Here is a 15,002-nt window from a genome sequence, read left to right on the forward strand (position 1 = left end):
TAATATAATATAATATAATATAATATAATATAATATAATATAATATAATATAATATAATATAATATAATATAATATAATATAATATAATTTTTTATATAATGAAATGTTGTATTATTATTATCATTAATAATTATAATAATGATATTAATAATAATGGCGCAGTAGTTATTGCAAGAAGGTCGCTGGTTCGAGCCTCAGCTGGGTCAGTTGGTTTTTCTGTGTGCATGTTTGCATGTTCTCCCTGCGTTCGCGCGAGTTTCCTCCGGGTGCTCCGGTTTCCCCAACAGTCCAAAGACATGCGGTACAGGTGAACTGGGTAAGCTAAATTGTCCGTAGTGTATGAGTGTGTTTGTGAAGGTGTGTATGGATGTTTCCCAGAGATGGGCTGCAGCTGGAAGGGCATCCGTTGCATAAAACATATGCTGGATAAGTTGGCGGTTCTCTCTGCTGTGGGGACCCCAGATTAATATAGAGACTAAGCCGAAAAAAAAATTAATGGATAATAATAATAATAATAATAATAATAATAATAATAATAATAATAATAATTTATTAAAAGTTTTGAAAGCTGTGCTGCTTTATATATTTGTAAAAGATTTTGTACTACTGTTCAAACATTTAATAATGCTTTTATTTATGCTTTTGTTTTGAAATTGTAGTATTTCAAAAAAGCTAAACATTGTCAAATAAAAAACCATCTCTATTTGCAGTAATATATCACATTACAGTTTTTACATATACTGCTTATTAATTGTCTAATTTTATGCTTATATTTTGTTTTCAACTGTTATTGTCTGAGCAGACTGCTTATTTAAAACAAGCTGAATTGACACAATTCTTGAATTAATTGTTAATTTTAACTGTTTTATGTTTAATCCACTTAAATTTGTATAAAAAACAAAACAAAAAAACAATTAAGTTTACTTAATCGGTTTGTTTTTGGACAACTTGAAGGAATTGTGTGGAACCCAGCATTTTTACAGTGTGGAAAAGAGCGATAAAATTAACTGTCCAACTGTTATGACAAAATCTGTTTTGGATGTTTAACATTTTCAGATACACATAAACCTGATAAAGTTTTTTCATCTGTCATTACCACAAACAGGTGTCTCAGACTGAAGTATACCAGGAATGATAACTATAACAATATACTAACAACAATCAGGCCCGGATTATAAAGCCCTGGGCACATTGTCTTGTAAGGCCCCCTACCCGGCTGCACCCTAGTTGAATTTAAAAATAAGAATAATATAATAATTTTTAAATAAAATGAATCTATAATTTGTTGCCCACATATTCAAATAAATGTTATACAGTACATATATTTATAGTCTACAAAGATTTAACTTATTTTTCAAAGCATTGAAAAAAAATACTAATAAAACTAGTGAAAATTTATGTTTTTTTTAGTGTACTTGTTCATGTTCACTGAAACAGTACAATTAATAATATAGTATTCATATCTATTTATTATTTATTCATTCATTTTCTTGTCGGCCCAGTCCATCAATCCGGGGTCGCCACAGCGGAATGAAACGCCAACTTATCCAGCAAGTTTTAATGCAGCAGATGCCCTTCCAGCCGCAACCCATCTCTGGGAAACATCCACACACACATTCACACACACACTCATACACTACGGACAATTTAGCCTACCCAATTCACCTGTACTGCATGTCTTTGGACTGTGGGGGAAACCGAAGCACCCGGAGGAAACCCACGCGAAGGCAGGGAGAACATGCAAACTCCACACAGAAACACCGACAGCACTACCTACTGCGCCACTGCCTCGCCATATATATGTTTATTTATTTATTTATTTATTTATTTTTTAAGGGTATTTTTAATGTATAACTTTTACAAACGTATAAAGCATATTATTGGCATGGAATATAACACACAATGCCTCACCAATCCAGAATCTGAGTCTTTCATAATACACACACTTATTAATGATTTACTGCCTCTCTCCTCCTCTCCCTGTATTTTCTATACTCTTCTCGTGATGAAGAGTAGGCAAACAGCATCAACTTGACTATAAACCTAAAAGTATCTGAAAATAATAAATCTGAGGATGTTTAAAAGACACTGTTTTAATTTAAAAAAAAAAACTGAAAAACGTTATGCATTTTAGGCTACAACAGTGTTTTGGAGGCCTGGCAACAGAAACTTTTAAAAACATTTCAGAGTGCAAGTGTTTGAAAATGATACAATTTATATCTCAAAGTAAACTACAAGACTGCAATTTAGTGAAAACATTGACATCATGCATTAACCCTGTTATCATGCTGCATGTTGTGGGTGCTCTTATCGTTGACTTACTTTCTCTATGTGGTTCCTCGGGTCCAGCATGAAGCCCATGGCATCTGATCGCAGACGCCGGACTGTCTCAAGTGGAAGAGGCCACTGTGTCAAAGGACATTAACCTTCGATCTCTGACCCCATCCGTGCGTTAACCTCTGTGTGTCTGAAAGCCAGAGAAGAAGAGAAACCGGCAAGAGCAAAAGATGTGACATGAGACGAGACAAGAGGAAGATGTGGAATACATTTTCATTACACTTACATGTTCAAAGTCACTCATGTTGCATTGAAGATACACATTATTGTTGTTGTTTTAGTTCTTGATTTTCCACAGGATTCAATCAATATTGGGTTAGTTTACAAATGCAGTTTTGTTATATCAAGAACTAATCAACTAATCAAGAACTATATATATATATATATACACATATAAAAATTCATTCATTCCTTTATTTTTCTTCGGCTTAAGGCAAGGCAAATTTATTTATAGAGCACATTTCATACAGTACACAGTGGCAATTAAAAGTGTTTTACATAAATAAGAATAAAAAAACAAAAGTATAAGAAAATAAAAACAAATAATAAAATTGATTAAATACAATTCAAAAATGATAAAAATGTGTTAAAACAGAATATAAAAGAATGAAAAAGAAAGACATACTGTCAGTTATTTTATACACACACACACACACACACACACACACACACACACACACACACACACACACATACATACATATATATATATATACACAGACACACACACACACAAACACACACACACACACACACATATATATATATTATATAGTAAGGTGACATATATATATATATGTATGTTTATTGGATACTATTGCATATTATATATTTTTGATGTGAATGTGATTTTATTTATTATATACTGTATATAGGGGGCACGGTGACTCAGTGGTTGGCACTGTCGTCTCATAGCAGAAGGTAGCTGGTTCGATTCCCGGATTTTAATATACAAACATATTAGCCAATTATAGCAATGGGCGTTTCCTTCAATCTTCTAGGCCCCCTGATTTTCCGATAAGCTGGTCAAAAACTTGTCAGAAAAGTCAGTTACTCATAAATTATGATGCATTTTGATGTAAACCACAGAACAAAATAAATAATTGAGATAATTCATTAGATAAAAAAAAAGTATGGCATCTCGGCTGAACGTTTGTTATCAGATCACTTTAAACGCAAACATCTTAATAGCAGATAGAAAGTTCTGCAACACTGAATAATGGCACACCGCATGACGTGTGCTGAAGAAATCTCTCGAACCTCAAATTAATCTTTGTGTTTAGAATCGTAAGAGGACATTCAGTCTTTGCAAGAGCAGTTCAGATGTCAGGAGATACAAATTTAGTCTCTTTGATTCGAACAACACAGTTTGTGCCACACAAACGAGGCGGAGGAACGGCAGCCAGAAGTCAAGAAGCTGAGCGGTAAAATAAACAAGGGTCAAGTTTCCCTCTCAGGAGCTTTCTTCATACACATTTTCACACACAACACTGACCAAAACATCTACAATTAGACTGTTCAAACATGAAACTGATGTTCAAGTGCTCTAAATATACCCCGGCCATGAGGATCTTTAACATTGAAACAAGCATTCAGGTACAATATGTACAGTTGAAGACAAGATTATTAGGGCTTCTTTAATTCTTTATAAAATATTTCCAAAATCATGTTTAACAGAGCAAAGGCATTTTTCTATTTCTGAGAATGTAGAAATGCACAGAAAGTAAGAAATATTAAAATCCAAAATGTTGCTAATATACAGACTATTCAGGGATCCTAAAACAAACAAAAATTCAATTATGTTACACCCCACAAGTATATGTAAACACTACACTGTAAACACTAATTATTCGCCCCCCTGTTTATTTTTTCCCCCAATTTCTGTTTAACAGAAAGATTTTTTTTCAACACATTTCTAGACATAATAGCTTTAATAACTCATTTCTAATACCTGATTTAGTTTATCTTTGCCATGATGACAGTAAATAATAATTGACTAGATATTTTTTAAGACAAGCCTAAAGTAACATTTAAAGGCTTAACTAGGTTAATTAGGCTAACTAGGCAGGTTAGGGTAATTAGGCAAATTATTGTAAAATGATGGTTTGTTCTGTAGACTATCAAAAAATATAGAGCTTAAAAGGGTTTTTTTTCCTTAAAATGTTTATTAATGAAATTAAAACCTGTTTTCTTCTAACTGAAATGAAACAAATAAGAAAAATATTATCAGACATACTGTGAAAATTTCCTTGCTCTGTTACATATCATTTGGAAAAAAAAAAAAAAAAAAAAAATTCAAAGGGAGGCTGATAAATCTGACTTCAACTGTATATTTAAAATACAATATAAAATATTGAAATATATATGAAGTAAAACACAAATGAATTGATTCAACTGCATTACTTTCAAAAATGCAAGAAACAATTTCATTCGTTCATTAATTTTTCTTCAGCTTAGTAGTAGTAGTAGTAGTTGTAAAACTTTATTTAGCTTGATAGGAAATTTGCTATGGGCATCAACATATTGCTGCAGACATAAAAACAAACAATAAAACAATACAAAATCCAGCAGTTACAATAACTGTAATGCTAATTAAAGGTGCAGTAGGCGATTGTCTTCAGAAACATTTTTTGTTGTGCTGGTTGGAAGTCTCTTCACAGTCCAATAGATTACAGTTGATGATCTAAATGTGTTTATATGTATTTTTATATTTTAGGTAAAGCATAAAACTAAAAAATGTTTATCCAATTAAATAGAGTCGGACCGTCATCTCCCTTAATTCCGATAAGCAGCTCAGACTGTCTGTCAGCAAATGTAGATTCGGACTTCTGCGCATCTGTTCACGCAGATCCGCCATTTGCGCATGCCCTTCTGCAAGCGCCGCGCGGTCACGAGACGGACCAGGAGAAATCAAAAGCTGAATTGAAACTTTTAAAAGCCTGAATCAATATTGGAGTTACTTTAGCACGCTGGAGGAAGGACAACACCATGGCTGAAGTATTACTGTTAGACAGGTAATGTTCTGTTTTAAAACTATTTTAGTCAGGCTAAGCTTATGTTAGATTGTGTTCTGTTATGAATGAGTTATATGCACAGACGTGTTGTTCAGCCACTGAAATTTCCTGGTGAAAAATTCATGTGATTTTTTTCAGTTTCATAAGGTCCTTTTACAGCATCTATAATGTAGATTTATATTGAGTTTAACAACAAAACATCAGTAAATAGCCCTATTCCGCCTAACCTGCTTTATTGAGCTTGAGTTGCTTTTACATTCATATTGTTTCATTTTTTAACAATAGCAGCCTTTTTATACTGTTTACCATGCTACTCTGAATATTCGCTCTGAAATAGCGTGCAAGTGTGGCTAAGTAATTAATGTGATTTCTGCACGGCGCTGGCACTAACTAACTGGCGAATGACATGAACTAGTGGGTTGTCTGTCTGCTGTTGTGACGCAGTGCGCGCGCTTGCGATTTCAGGAGGTGTGGCTTTGAATCACAGTCCCTCCCCGCCGTCCAAAGATAATATGCTAAGCTGTTAGCATTTTGGCAGATCACCTACTGCACCTTTAACTCTTGTTAAGTAAACCAACTGGAACTGGCACCAAGGATCTCTTATATTGGTTCAACCTACACATAGGGACTCCTAACAGAGGGAAGCAGTTCATAATGTGGAAACAAAAAATGAGTTGAATCATTCAGAATCCTTTCCACCTGACTGAGGACACAATCGCCACATCGGAATGAACCGACAGCTAATCCAGCATATGTTTTACACAGCGGATACCCTTTCAGCCGCAACCCAGTACTGAGAAACACCCATACACTCTCACATTCACACACACTCAAACACTATGGACAATTTAATTAATTGAATTCACCTATAGTGCACGTGTTTGGACTGTGGGGAAACCGGAGCACCCGGAAGAAACCCATGCTGACACGAGGAGAACATTAAAACTCCACACAGAAATGCCAACTAACACAGCTGGGACTCAAACAAGCGACCTTCTTGTCGTGAGGTGACAGTGCTAAGCACTGAGCCACCGTGTTGCCTAAAAATAAAGTAAAAATTAATAAACCCAACATAAATCCTGTTTTATTTAAGGCGTTCCTTTCAACTGCATGCAAACGACACAGGTGATCAGCAGCATCCAAAGTCATGACCTACATAAAGATGTGTTCATAAATAATCAGACAGCCATGAAGGCATACGATTTAATATTCTGTTTTTGCTCGTCTATAAATAGCCCTCACAGGATTATATCTCCAACAGGAGGCTTTCAGAGGCTCTGCGACTGATCGTGGCAGGTATTAAAGCAGCCGTTCGCTTCTTCATATCTCCATCAGGACATTTCATATGAATGATCAGTCTCTAAAATAACACATTCACTAGATAAAGTTCATGCATGCACAACTGTTCACATTCACAACATCCTGTTTGTAAATTCAAAACACAACACACAGTTTGTGGATTCACAAGTAAAATTAATAATTATTTCTGCCAAATTAATTGTATTTGTGTATTTATTAATCATGATTTGAATTAACAAATTGTATTTGTGTATTTATTAATCATGTTTTGAATTAACAAATTGTATTTGTGTATTTATTAATCGTGTTTTGAATTAACAAATTGTATTTGTGTATTTATTAATCGTGTTTTGAATTAACAAATTGTATTTGTGTATTTATTAATCGTGTTTTGAATTTAACAATTGGATTTGTGTATTTATTAATCGTGTTTTGAATTAACGATTTGTGTTTGTGTATTCATTAATCGTGTTTTGAATTAACAAATTCTGTATGTGTATTTATCAATCGTGTTTTAATTTTACCAATTGGATTTGTGTATTTATTAATCGTGTTTTTAATTTACCAATTGTATTTGTGTATTTATTAATCGTGTTTTGAATTAACAAATTGTATTTGTGTATTTATTAATCATGTTTTGAATTAACAAATTGTATTTGTGTATTTATTAATCGTGTTTTGAATTAACAAATTGTATTTGTGTATTTATTAATCATGTTTTGAATTAACAAATTGTATTTGTGTATTTATTAATCGTGTTTTGAATTAACAAATTGTATTTGTGTATTTATTAATCGTGTTTTGAATTTAACAATTGGATTTGTGTATTTATCAATCGTGTTTTGAATTAACGATTTGTGTTTGTGTATTCATTAATCGTGTTTTGAATTAACAAATTCTGTATGTGTATTTATCAATCGTGTTTTAATTTTACCAATTGGATTTGTGTATTTATTAATCGTGTTTTTAATTTACCAATTGTATTTGTGTATTTATTAATCGTGTTTTGAATTTACCAATTGGATTTGTGTATTTATTAATTGTGTTGTGAATTAACGAATTGTATTTGTGTATTTATTAATCGTGTTTTGAATTGACGAATTGTATTTGTGTATTTATTGATCGTATTTTGAATTTACCAATTGGATTTGTGTATTTATCAATCGTGTTTTGAATTAACAAATTCTGTATGTTTATTTATCAATCGGGTTTTGAATTTACCTAATGGATTTGTGTATTTATTAATCATGTTTTGAATTAACGAATTGGATTGGTATTTATGAATAAGAACTGAATTTTACTGTAGCACATTTATGCGGTATGTTACTGTATTTTAAAGCTGCATTGTGAAAATTACTACAGTAAAGATATACAATACCATCAGGTTTTAATTTGTGCCGGAACACGCTGGATCCGGCACCTCATTTTACCGATCCTCCTCCCCCATCAGCTGTTGACTTTCACTTTTTGTTGACTCCCAAATGCTATCCAAGACCACGCCACTCCCCCTTTCACTTTCGTTCGCGACAACCCACACAGTAAATTTTACAGATGTTTTTTTTTCTCCGACTCTCAGAGTGGTGTCTCTGGTGCCTTGATGCCGTAAAACTGGTTTCTGAAACACAGTTGGCTGCGTTAATCAAAAGTGATGAGTGATTTGTGCTTGTCGTTTCATGAATAAATGAGTGTAAAAGCTCCCCGGTGACTGACGGAGAAGAGTGTATTTACTGGAGATGTCCCTCTTTACATCTTCAGCGTTTAACCCACATTCGCCAGCTCAAAAACACTTTGGCTGTCACTTCGGTGTCTTTGCGCACAGCTGAAATCTGGGTTGCTGCTTGTGTGTGTGTGTGCGTTGGAGATGATGATGGAAATTTAATCTAAATAGGAAACACAAACAAACTATAAAATAAATACATGAAATTAATATCCAATTACATGCAGAAGAGTACTTAAAAAAATAGCACATATTCTAGTAAAAATTTTATATTTAAGTATAAAACACAACATTAAGGGAGATTTGAAATGGATTAAAAATAAATAATATTATTTTGCATAACATAAACAGCAAAAATACAACAAAATTTGGCATTTTAGTTAAAAATTTGTATAATTAAAAAATGGTAGCACTATAATAAGGTTGTATTAGTTAAAGGGCACATAGTTTACCCATTTTTTATGATTTAATATTAATATTACGGTTGTTCTGAGTGTGCCAGTTTAGGTTCAGTTCAACACATAGTTCAGATGTTTTTATTATAATGTGTTAAAAAGTGTCATGTTGGTAGTGTTTACACAGTTTGCTGTTTTAGGGGCGTGTTGCTTCACAGTTTCGGCTTCCCGCCCAACATAACAAGGGGGCGGAGCTAAGAGCTCCTATGCTATGTGTTTGCAACAGACAGGCTGACAGACAGAGAGAGAGCTAAGCTAAGCTAGGATGAGCATTCAGCCATACATGTACGTGTCGGACTCAAACCAAGCAGAGAGTACAAAATCATTTGTGTTTGAATTGTTGCGTCACACATTCCAGAACTCCAAACACAACCCTCCACCAGGGCAAACACAACGGCGCCGCTCCAAGCCGCTGACCCGAAGCTCCGCCACGTGCACCGTGACAGAAACCCACGCCGAGCCGCTGACCCGAAGCTCCGCCACGTGCACCGCGACAGAATTCCACGCCGAGCCACTGACCCGAAGCTTGGCCGCGTGCACCCTGACAGAAAGCCGCGCCGAGCCGCAGACCAGAAGCTCCGCCGCGTGCACCCCGACAGAAACCCACGCCGCTGACCCGAAGCTCCGCCGCGTGCACCCTGATAGAAAGCCGAGCCGCTGACACGAAGCTCCACTGCATGCACCCCGACAGAAAGCCGCGCCGAGCTGCAGACCAGAAGCTCCGTCGCGTGAACCCCGACAGAAACCCACGCCGCTGACCCGAAGCTCCGCCGCGTGCACCCCGACTGAAAGCCGAGCCGCTGACCCGAAGCTCCACTGCATGCACCCCAACAGAAAGCCGCGCCGAGCCGCAGACCAGAAGCTCTGCCGCGTGCACCCCGAAAGAAACCTACGCCGCTGACCCGAAGCTCCGCCCCGTGCACCCTGACAGAAAGCTGCGCTGAGCCGAGCCGCTGACCCGAAGCTCCACTGCGTGCACCCTGACAGAAAGCCGCGCCGTGCGAGCCGCTGACCCGAAGCTCCACTGCGTGCACCCCGACAGAAAGCCGCGCCGCGCCGCAGACCAGGAGCTCCGCTGCGTGCACCCCGACAGGAAACCACGCCGCTGACCCGAAGCTCCGCCGCGTGCACCCCGACAGAAACCCACGCCCAGAACTCCGAAATGCACAGCGCCGCGCAAAAGGTACAAGCAATAAATCCGATTACAGCGATAATGTGGGGAATTTTGATCTTGTGTTGAGCCCAATGAGCTTTTCATCAAAAAATAGAGCAAGGGTGTTCCTTTAATGATAGCGCTTTGATTCAAAATGGCGGACGTGCCACAAGAAACTGAGGATATAATCGTCACGCAAGGCTGTCAATCAATATTGGTGGGCGGGGGGAGCGCACTCTTACGTAAAGTTGCGGTCAGTCTAAATAAACCGCTCCAATTGGTCCACCGTCTTTATGTTGTTAAATTGAAAAAAAAAGGACTGTGTGTGTATACCCCAATATATGACGCTCTATACACAATACTTGCACACATGTCTGTCCAAACAGCTTGAAAAGTAGATTTTTCAACATAGGTGCCCTTTAATGGATTTACTAACATGAAAAAACAATGACCAATACATTTATTACAGTATATGTTCATATTAATTAACGTTAGTTATTAAAATACACTTCATTCGTTCATTTCCTTTTTTTCGGCTTAGTCCCTTTATTAATCTGGGGTCGCCACAGCGGAATGAACCACCAACTTATCCAGCATATGTTTTTACGCAACGGATGCCCTTCCAGCTGCAACCCAGTACTGGGAAACACCCATACACTCATTCACGCACATACACTACGGACGAGTTTGCTTACACAATTCACTTTGAGTTTCTGTGAGTCAACAGAGCTACCCACTGCGCCACCGCGCCGCCATGAAAATACAGATATTCATCATTAGTTCATGTTAACTCTTGGTGCATTAGCTATTTATAACAAGCATGAATTAAGATGCTAAAAGTGCAGAAGGTGATTTTCTTCAGAAACATGTTTTGTTGTGCTGGTTGAAAGTCTCTTCATATTCCAATATGTCTGATTAAAGTAAATGATCTAAATGTGTTTATATGTAATTTTATATTCTGGATAGGGCATAAACATAAAAAAGATATTCATCCAATTAAATATTGTCGGACCGAAAAATAACTCAATTACGACAGGCATCTCAAACTGTCGGTCAACAAATTTAAATTTGAATTTCTGCGCAGCCTCTTAAAGGAAGATATATACGTCACTCGCGCGTACACGTGAAGCAATGATCTACAGCTGAAAGACAGACATCATCAGGCAAACTCTGCATCAAACTTCTTTCTGAAGGACCATTGTGGCCTTGTATTCATGAAAAAAATGATTGTTTCTGAAACGGCTTCTACATTTTTTAACTTTTCTAAACCCTGAATCAATATCGGAGTTACTTTTGCACGCTGGAGGAAAATTGCTGTTCAAAATAACGAGCTGAAGGATGACACCGCGGCTCAAGTATTTCTTTTAGACAGGTATGTTTTAAAACTATTTTAGCCACGCAAAGCTGACTGTGCTCTTGTTTATGAATGGGTTTACATGCACAGAAGTGTTGTTCAGCCACTGAAATCATCCAGAAGAAGATTGGCTATTTTCAAGTTCATGGAGTACCTTTTACAGCATCGATAATATAGTCGGTTAAATAAACCTGAGCATTCGTTTAGTTGTTCAAGTGTAAATGGAGTTGAAAACAAGCGATGTACGAGGATCAGCATTAACAACTGAAAATGAAAAGTCACAGGTCGGCTTGGTAACGTAATTAAATAATTGAACCGTCCCCCTGCTCGGGGTCAGTTGCACCATTTGACTGTCTGTTCATGTTTAAATTCTGCATATATTATCATTCATTCATTTTCTTGTCGGCTTAGTCCCTTTATTAATCTGGGGTCGCCACAGCGGAATGAACCGCTAACTTATACAGCGAGTTTTTTATGCAGTGGATGCCCTTCCGGCCGCAACCCATCTCTGGGAAACATCCACACACACACTCATACACTACGGACAGTTTAGCCTACCCAATTCACCTGTACCGCATGTCTTTGGACTGTGGGGGAAACCGGAGCACCCGGAGGAAACCCACGCGAAGGCAGGGAGAACATCCAAACTCCACACAGAAATGCCAACTGAACCAGTGACCCAGTTGGTTCTGAACCAGTGACCCAGCAACCTTCTTGCTGTGAGGCGACAGCACTACCTACTGCGCCACTGCCTCGCCCCATATTATCATATGTACACATATTATAGTAATATGGCTGGGTGTTTAATAGATGTGGGTTTATTGTATCAAAATTTTGGGTTTCCACACGTTTATTTATAAAGAGGATTACGTGCTTATGATTGAACATAGCTGGTACCGCAGTAGCTCCATATATTTGCACCAATGAGATGAATACTTGCACTATAAATTACCAGAGCTTTCTACTCCAGTCATCTTCGTCTTGAAGAATCCCCACTTCCACCCCTATTCCTCCCCTTCTTTGAAAGGCGGCATGGTGGCAGAGTGGGTAGCACTGTTGCGTCACAGTAAGAATGCCACTGGTTAGGCCCTCTCCGAGACGGTCGGCATTTTTGGCGGAGTTTGCATGTTCTCCCCATGTTTCGCAGGTTTTCCCCAGGTTCAACAGTTTCCTCCCATCATCCAAAGACATACACCATAAAAAAATTTACTACTTCGAAATAGCATCCTAACGCAACTCTTAGTCAGATGTATCTCAGCAGTTCACAAGTAGGGGAGTTCTCAAGACCTACCTAAGCTTAAACTCTCCTCTCGCCCTTCAAATGGGAGGAAGCTCCGGGCTCAAGGATATTCTGAGCTCAGGGCTTTCTTCCGAGTCAGCATGCCTAACACGCTTTATTGTCAATCAGCTAAGTGTGAACTCTTGAAAAAACTGTCTCTGAGAAACTAAAGGAAATGCAAAAAATGTTGCAACTGTCCCCACTCTCCCCTATTTGACTGGATATATTTAGTTACTAGTATTCAGCTTCAAGCGACATGTAAAGGCTTAACTAGGTTAATTAGGCAAGTGAGGGTAATTAGGCAAATCATTGTGTCATGATGGTTTGTTCTGTAGACATACAAATATATATATATATATATATATATATATATATATATATATATATATATATATATATATATATATATATATATATATATATATATATATATATATATATTGCTAAAAGGGGCTAATAATATTGACCTTAAAATGGCTTCAAAACTGCTTTTATTCTAGCCAAAATAAAACTAATAGGGATGTAACAATATTGTAAATACCGTCATACCGCAATAGTAATTTTTTTCAATATTACCGTAGGCGGATGACTCAATAAAACTATATTTCTGAGAAAAGTTTGCTAAGGCGAATGAACCGAACGGGAGGTAGCGGGAACTACAATTCCCATCAGCCTAGGCTTGGCCATCATCCTTTGCGGTCTGTTGTCACTACAGATCCAGTAATGGAGTGTGTTGCTAGTAGAGGGGAAGAAAAAGAGCTGGAAATGATCGAACCTAAAGCGGGTTTTAAATCGGATGTGTGAAAGCATTTCGGTTTCTCTCTAAAAAGATATGAAAAAGGAGAAAAGGTGACAGTCAAAGAAAAAAACAGTATACTGGCCCTGCCAGACTGTGGTGAAATATAAGTCGGGGAATACGACTAAAAACAGTCATGGGGACTGCAGAACACAGCACACTTGTTAGACTGATGCAGATATTGACTTGTGCCGCAAAGAGACCTCTATCTCATCCATGGCTTGTCCTCTCAAGTGGTGGAAAGACAATGCACAACGTTACCCACTGCTGTCAACCTTGGCTAAATCATATCTCTCTGTCCCAGAAACCTCAGTCCCAAATGAGAGGGGTTTTTTTCTGTTGCATGGGACATGCCCAGAGATCCCAGCTTTTACCAGATTATATTTATGTGATAATTTTCCTTAAAAAACCCATCTCTATCTAAGTGAGTGAGTGATTAAATGTTGAATGTGATGAGTTTTCAACAATACTAAATTGAAACTTAATTTTTTATATGGTTTAATAGTTTTTTGTTATTAAAATTGAAAAATTTAAGTTCCTGTTTCGAAACTTACAGATAGATGGCTAATTTGTATGTCATTGATATGTTCTGTAAGGTAAATAAACAATTTTGGCACTTTTTTCGAGTATTTTCATAAGTTTTGTTTTTCCTGTAAATTATTCAATAAATACCGTACCGTGCCATTCATACCGAGGTATTACCGTACCGTGAAATTCTGATACCGTTACATCCCTAAAAACTAATAAGACTTTCCCCAGAATAAATAATATCACTGGAAATACTGTTAAAATGTCCGTGCTCTGTTAAACATCATTTGGGAAATATTTGAAATAAATTCAATAATGAATGAATGAATTTTGAATAATTATAAAATAATAATTACAGGTGGGCTAATAATGATGACTTCCACTGTATGTGAAATCTAGGTTGTAGTGAGTGTGTGTATATGTGTGTTAAATCCAGCAGAAAGATGAACGGGTCTGGGCTCATCACAGTGAGGTGTCTGTCGGTCTCTCTCATCGAGCGTGTCTTTTCTTGACCTAGTTTGCGGTCTTTGGTTAATCCGCAGGCAGAGCGACTGCTTTGCTTTTCTTCTGCCTCATTTGACTATCAGATGGAAAGGACGGAGCTCCTTGTAAAAACATTTCCACGCAGCCGTGGGATTTGAATGTGCCGCTGTTGTTTTGTGAGATGTTTTTTCCTCTCGGTGGAGGAATCAGAGCTGTTTCTGACACAGAGACACGCTTCTCTTCAGGTGACAAACGCGCTCTGACATTTCGCCTGTCAAGTTGCATCTGGCCTTGTTTCTAAGTTAACGCACTATTCTCTGGAGATGACACTCATGTGTGTGTGTGTGTGTGTTTTTTGTAGGACAGTCTTTTGTATGCTTTTCCTTGTGGGGCATCAGAATGCTTTCAGATTGAGATAAACACGTGATAAAAGACGGAGTATCGGCTTTCTGGTGTGGTTTTGTTTCTGAGTGTTGTCGTTCTCGGCCGTGTCAGATTGCAGATGGTGTGGTTGATTTGGGAGTGTGTTTGTGTTCAGGACCAGGTAAATTTTCGAGGTCAGTTTTCATGTTCAACATATACACTT

General features: G+C 37.3%; 1 long non-coding RNA gene across 4 annotated transcripts in view; it reads right to left on the reverse strand.

The window, feature by feature from the left end:
* Positions 1-2,323: 2,323 nt before the first annotated feature.
* LOC141376441 (uncharacterized) overlaps positions 2,324-15,002 on the reverse strand; it is a 110,323-nt gene continuing 97,644 nt past the window's right edge. For all 4 annotated transcript variants that reach the window (XR_012386511.1, XR_012386510.1, XR_012386513.1 and 1 more), the window contains one exon: positions 2,324-2,468. This is a non-coding gene — a long non-coding RNA (uncharacterized lncRNA). The remainder of the gene's footprint in view (positions 2,469-15,002) is intronic.

This window comes from Danio rerio, chromosome 10 (assembly GCF_049306965.1).
Source record: "Danio rerio strain Tuebingen ecotype United States chromosome 10, GRCz12tu, whole genome shotgun sequence".
Classification (NCBI taxonomy): Eukaryota; Metazoa; Chordata; class Actinopteri; order Cypriniformes; family Danionidae; genus Danio; species Danio rerio.